Source organism: Pseudorca crassidens, chromosome 18 (assembly GCF_039906515.1).
Source record: "Pseudorca crassidens isolate mPseCra1 chromosome 18, mPseCra1.hap1, whole genome shotgun sequence".
NCBI lineage: Eukaryota > Metazoa > Chordata > Mammalia > Artiodactyla > Delphinidae > Pseudorca > Pseudorca crassidens.
Window position 1 is genome coordinate 44,910,398 of NC_090313.1, and position 6,843 is coordinate 44,917,240.

Here is a 6,843-nt window from a genome sequence, read left to right on the forward strand (position 1 = left end):
ACCACTACCACTCCAACCCACCAAAAGCAACAACAGTTTTAATTTCTCTCATTATAGATTACTTTTGTCTGGTCTTAATCTTTATATAAATAAAGTCATATGCTACACATTTTTTTGTCTGGCTTCTTTCAATCAACTCTAATTCTGTTAGATTCTTTCACTTTGTTTTAAGAATCAGTGATTCATTTCTTTTTATTATTGTGTAGTATTCATTTGTATGAGTATAAAACAATTTTTAAATATAGTCTCCTTTTAAAAGAACTCTGTTTTTGGCCATAATGAATAATGTTGCTAGGGAATTCTTGAACAATTCTTTTTGTGTACAGATGCCTTCATTTCTCTTGGATGAATAACTTGGAGTAAATGTCTGAGTCCTGTTATAAACAAACATTTAACAGTATAGAAAATTGTTTCTATAAACTGAAGAAAACTGCCAAATTTCCAAATTCTTCTTTTTTGTTAAATGAATGTAATATTTTCTATAACCAGTCTAAAGATCTTTTAGATCAGAGCAGGAGAAAACTACTGATTTGGATAACAAAGCTAACTTCAATATCATCCTGGTAAATGTTTAGCAACTGCCTTTTGGGAATGATTGGTTAAATACTCCTATCATAGCCAATTTTAAGCTACCAACATAATACCAACAAACTCCCCATACTCCTGAAAATTTCACAATCGGTTTTCCCAATAGAAGTCAACTCAGTACCCCACTGGACCTATCATTTTATTTTTGGTAACAGGAAAAATAAAGCTAGGCAACTCACAAATTATTTAGCCTAACCCCTCTCCAAACCTCTCTGTGGGAATGGAATAAGTAAATAATAATGTTTAATGAATACACACTACATGCCAAGTAATATGCTAACTGCTTCAGATGCAATATAAAGTACATTTTGATGAAGAAACTGAGGTAAAATTAAATGAAATGCTTTCTCATAGCCTCACACCTAGTAAATTGTGGAGCAAGTATTTTTACTTTTGTTTTTTGTTGTTTTGTTTTCCAGTTTATTTTTTGCCTTTTTTTAAATTGAAGTATAGTTTATTTACAATGTTGTGTTAGTTTTCAGGTGTACAGTAAAGTGATTCACTTATACATACATGTATATCTACTTTTTCCAGATTCTTTTTCCTCATAGGTTATTAAAAAATATTAAGTATAGTCCTCTGTTCTAAACAGTAGGTACTTGTTGATTATCCATTTTATATATAGTATTGGATATATGTTAATCCCAAACTCCTTATTTATCCCTTCCCCTCTCTTTCCCTTTTGGTAACCATAGGTTTGTTTTCTATGTCTGTGGGTCTATTTCTGTTTTGTATATAAGTTCATTTGTATCTTTTTTATTTTAGATTTCACATAAAACTGATATCATATGATATTTGTCTTTCTCTGTCTGGCTTACTTCACTTAGCATGATAAAACCCAAGCATTCTAGTACCAAAAGTCACATGCTGAACATTATTACATGGTTTCCATTCTTGTAGCAATAACACAAGGTTTTATTCACAGCTATTGCAATAACACAAAGTTTTGTTCACTATTTAAAACCTTGATTAGCTGGAGAAATAGATACTTGATAGTGTAAATTATTCATCTGTATATAACACAAGCTTTACAGAATCCATCTGCTATTTCATTTGTGAAGGAAACTCGAGAGATTATAATTATACACAAAGACAAATTTGAAATCTAGAATCAAGCAATCATGAGAAAAGAATGACTTTGTATTGCTTTCAAAAGCAATTCAAGTTAAATTACTATTATTTTAAGTCAGCTCTAAAAATGTTTTGGAAAACTGGATAAAAGATGTATTTGCTTATTCATAAGACATCTACATCATAAGACTGGCTGCTCTGAAATTTCCTTATATATACTTTACTGTAAAATAAAAATTATTTCCCAAGTTCATCAAAGTTCAGCTCATGGGCAAAACAGAAATGTCAGCTGTGGCAGTAGGAGCTGATCCCTGAATGTGAAAGCCCCAAGCAAGTCTGACGTATGGGTTCCAGTTAAAGGCATCAGGAGAGCAGTTAGCCTTGTCAAAAGACTGTTGGCCCCTAAGGCACTCATAATAAGGAGATACGCTTCTGACCTTTTATTACTTTGAGTTAGACTGTTTAGAAGGTTCCAGAGCAGGCTAGGCTTCAAGTGAGAGGGAGAAAACAAGATAAGTAAAGGTTAAGTAAGGGAGTGGAGCTGGCATCTATGGTGTTAAGAGGGACGTGCAGACCTGGAAGCTGTGAAATGATGTGATTTAAGCTGATGTTCAGCCTGCTGGGAAAGCTGTGGCTGCAAAAAATGGTATCTGGCCATGTCAGACATGAAGCAAAAGAAGATGGTTCAGGAGCGTGTGTGGTTATTCTAGCTTGCAAGCTCAGGATATGCAACTTCCTAGAGTGAAGAAATGTCAAAGTCGTCTATAAGAAACATGATAGCCTCTATTTCTACTGTGCCATCAAGGGTCAAGACAATGAGCCCGTCACACTGTTGCTGAGACCTGCCCTCTCTACACCGGCACCGAATTGAATCTCAGAGACAGAGTTTTGGGTGAAGCAGAAAAGAATAGCTTTATTGCTTTACCAGGCAAAGGGGGCCACAGCAGGCTATTGCCCTCAAGACTGTGTGTCCTGTCCTGGAGGGCGTAGTGAGGAGTCTTACAGTAATGGTTCAAGGAGCAGGGTGTAATCAGCTTGTGTCCATTCTTCTGATTGCTTGGTAATGAGGTAATGGGGAGTCAGCATCATCAACCTTCTGGTTCACCAGTCTAGGTTCTATGTTCTTGCAGTCAGCAGTTTTCATCTGGTGGGGGTCTGCTTCCTGTACAAACTACTTAGGAATGTGTGTCAAGCCTTTATCTATATCTTTCAGGGAACTGCTATGTGGCAGATTTATAGTCTAAATTGTTACCAGTTCCCCAGCCCAACAGCTATTGTTTGTTCCACAATCTTCACATTTCCCCATCATTAACTCTTGGTTCAGCCTTTTATTTCAAAAGACAAGGACACAGGGGTTTGTACACGGTTTCAACTCTGGAACTGACTGACCAATATGTGGAGCTCCTGGACAAATACTTCAAGCTGGACATCATCTTCAACTTTGAGAAGGCCTGTTTCATCTCAGATGCATTTTTGATGAAGGGTGATGTCCAGGACAGCTCCAAGAAGAGTGTGATGAAGACTGCAGGTGGATGACGAGCTGCAGGAGGAGGATGAGAAGCCTTGAAGTATGCTGGAGAAGATGGGTTAGGAAGAGCCCTTGCCTGGCTGGGTGATAATGTGGGAAGTGGTGGAGAGACAGGGTATGAGTGGCTGCTTCTCATATGTCTTTCTGAGTGCTGTTTTCATGGGGGTACCCAGTAGCCCCGCCGCTGCTATCTCACCTTCTTTCAGAGTGAGCTGTGGGTTTAGATCCTCAAACATTCCCTTCCTTCCTCCATTCCCCACTTCCTGTTTCCCCTTTTCCCACCAAAGGTTTTAGGAGCTAAAAGTTAGGAAAATGTGACCAAGACAGGGGTGTTATATGACTTTCATTTCCTGCTTTTCAGGGACTAATGTTACCCCAAACTCCTCCCTTCCTTTATAACTATAAATACATACATATATCAGGTTTAAAGAAAAGATTTCAGGGTTCTTCTCTAATCCCTGCCACAAAACCTACCTCCACCCCTCCAGCAGCCTGCCAGGGTAGCTTCTCTGCCTGGGAGCAGGGCTTCTGTGTGGGAGAGAACTCCTTCTCCCTCATCTGCCCCTCCCCTTCCTTCTTGGCTGCAAAGGGGTCTGGGACTACTGCCAGGGGAGAAACAACATAATTTTTTTCTAACCTTGCAGCTTTGAGGGAAGGGAGAGTTGGGTGAAGGGTGGATTTAATGGGAGACTGGGACCAGTCCCTCTTTCATTCCATGTTTAAGGGGTGGGTACAGGAAATGTTTGACTTTATTTCCTTTTCTCTGATATGAAAAGAAAAGCACAAAGTTTTTTAACTAATGGATATCAGGTGGGAAAGCCATTAAGATCTCTTTGATTTCTTCATAATACTCTAAATCTTCCAAAGATGAAACCTTAGATACATTCTATTTATCCTTATACAGGTGAAAATAAGTTCAGACTATGGCAAAATTGTGCCTTTGTAAATTAAAATACGTTTGAGATACAGTATTATGTTAGTTTCAGGGGTATTACATAGTGAGTTTCCATTTGCATAAATTAAGAAATGATCACCACAATAAGTCTCATAACCATCTGTCCTCATACAAAATTATTATAATATTGTTGAAGATATTCCTTGTACTGCATATTACATCCACATGGCTATTTTTTTTGTAACTGGAGATTAATACCTTTTAATACCCTTCACCTATTTTGCCCCCAACTCCCCCCACCCCCGGTTCTTGCAAACACTAGTTTGTTCTTATCTATGAGTCTGTTTTCTTTGTTTGTTTTGTTTTTTAGATTCCACATATAAGTGAGGTTATACTGTATTTGTCTTTCTCTTTCTGACTTATTTCACTTAGCATAATACCCTCTAGGTCCATCCATGTTGTCGCAAATGGAAAGATTTCATTCTTCTTATGACTAAGTAATGTACCATTGTATGTATAAATTTTGTTTTTGTTTTTTAGATTCCACATATAAGTGAGGTTATACTATATTTGTCTTTCTCTTTCTGACTTATTTCACTTAGCATAATACTCTAGGTCCATCCATGTTGTCGCAAATGGAAAGATTTCATTCTTCTTATGACTAAGTAATATACCATTGTATGTATAAATACCAAAATTTCTTTATCCATTCATCTATTGATGGGCACTTAGGTTGCTTCTATATCTTAGATATTGTGAGTAATGGTACAATGAGCTTAGGAGTACAAATATCTTTTTGAATTATTTTTTTTTCCCCTTTGGAAAAATATATAGAAGTGGAATTCCTGGATGGTATGGTAGCTCTATTTTTAATTTTTGATGAATCTGCATACTGTTTTCCATATTGGCTGTACCAGTTTACAATCCCACCAATAGGTTTGCTTTTCTCCACATCCTCACCAGCACTTGTTATTTGTTTTCTTTTTGATGATAGCCATTATGACAGATGTGAGAGCATATACCTTTGTGGTTTTGAATTGCATTTCCTTGATGATAAGTGATGTTGAGCAATTTTTCATGTGTCTGCTGACCATCTTTATGCCTTCTTTGGAAAAATGTCAATTCAGGTTCCTTGCCCACTTTGTAACTGGATTGTTTGCTTTTTTTGTGTGAGATTTTTGTATGTTATGGATAATAAACCCTTATGAAATATATCATTTGCAAATATCTTCTCCCATTCAGTAGGCTGCCTTTTCTTTTTGTTGATAGTTTCCTTCACTGTTCAAAAGCTTTTTAGTTTAATGTGGTCCCTTTTGTTTATTTTTGCATTTGGTTCCCTTGCCTGAGGAGACAGATCCAAAAAATGTTGCTAAGGTCTATGTTAAAGACTCTGTTGCCTAGGTTTTCTTCTAGGAAGTTTATGATTGCAGGTTTTATATTTACATCTTTTTTAGTTTTATTTTTTTCGTATATGGTGTGAGAAAGTAGACATTTGATTCTTTTGCATGTAGCTGTCCATTTTTCCTTACACCATTTATTTAAGAGGATTTTTTTCTCCCCATTTTATATTCTTGCCACTTTGTCATAGATATTTGACCATAGAAGTGTACATTCATTTCTGTGCTCTCTATTCTTCTACTGATCTATGTGTCTGTTTTTGTGCCAGAGCCATATTGTTTGGATTACAGTGGTTATGTAGTGTAGTTTGAAATCAGAAAGTGTGATACTCCCAGGTTTGTTCTTTTTTCTCAACATTGTTTTGGCTATTCAGGGTCTTTTGTGTTTCCATACACATTTTAAATTATCTGTTCTATTTCTGTGAAAAGTGCCATTGTTATTTTGATAGGGATTGTATTAAATCTGGAGATTGTTTAGGTTAGTATGGTCATTTTAACAATTAATTCTTCTAATCCATGAGTATGGTATATCTTTCCATTTGTTTGTATTGTCTTCAATTTCTTTTATCAGTGCCTTATAATTTTCTGAGTACAGGCTTTTTATCTCCTTAGTTACATTTTTTTCTGAAGGATTTTATTCTTTTTTGATGCAGTTGTAAATGGGATATTTTTCTTCATTTCTTTGCTGAAAGTTTGTTGTTATTGTATAGAAATATGACAGATTTCTGTGTGTTAATTTTGTATCCAGCAACTTTACTGAATTCATTTATTAGCCCAAATAGTTTTTGGTGGCATCTTTAAGATTTTCTACTTATAGTATTATTGTATCTGAAAGCAGTGACAGTTTTACTTCTTCCTTTTCAATTTGGATTCTTTTTATTTCCATATCTTGTCTTATTGCTGTGATGAGGGCTTCTAATACTTATGTTGAATAAAAGTAGTGAAGTTGGACATCCTTGTTTTGTTCCTGATCTTAGAGGAAATGCTTTCAGCTTTTCACCATTGAGTATGATGTTGGCTGTAGGTTTATCATACATGGCCTTTATTATGTTGATTTGTATTCCCTCTATACTTACTTTGTTAAGAGTTTATACCATAAATGAATGTTGAATTTTGTCAAAAGCTTTTTCTACATCTATTGAGATGATCATATGATTCTTATTCTAAATTTGTTATGTAGTTTATCACATTGACTGATTTTTGAATATTGATCTTTCCTTGCATCCCTGAGATAAATCCTACTTGATCATGCTGTATAATCCTTTTAATGTATTGTTGAATTCAGTTTACTAATATTTTGTTGAAGATTTTTTCAACTATGTTCATTAGTGATATTGACCTGGAATTTGCTTTTTTTTGTGATA

General features: G+C 35.5%; 1 pseudogene; it reads left to right on the forward strand.

Moving 5' to 3' along the window:
* Positions 1-2,248: 2,248 nt before the first annotated feature.
* On the forward strand, positions 2,249-3,250 carry LOC137211131 (AP-1 complex subunit sigma-1A-like; annotated as a pseudogene).
* Positions 3,251-6,843: the final 3,593 nt, after the last annotated feature.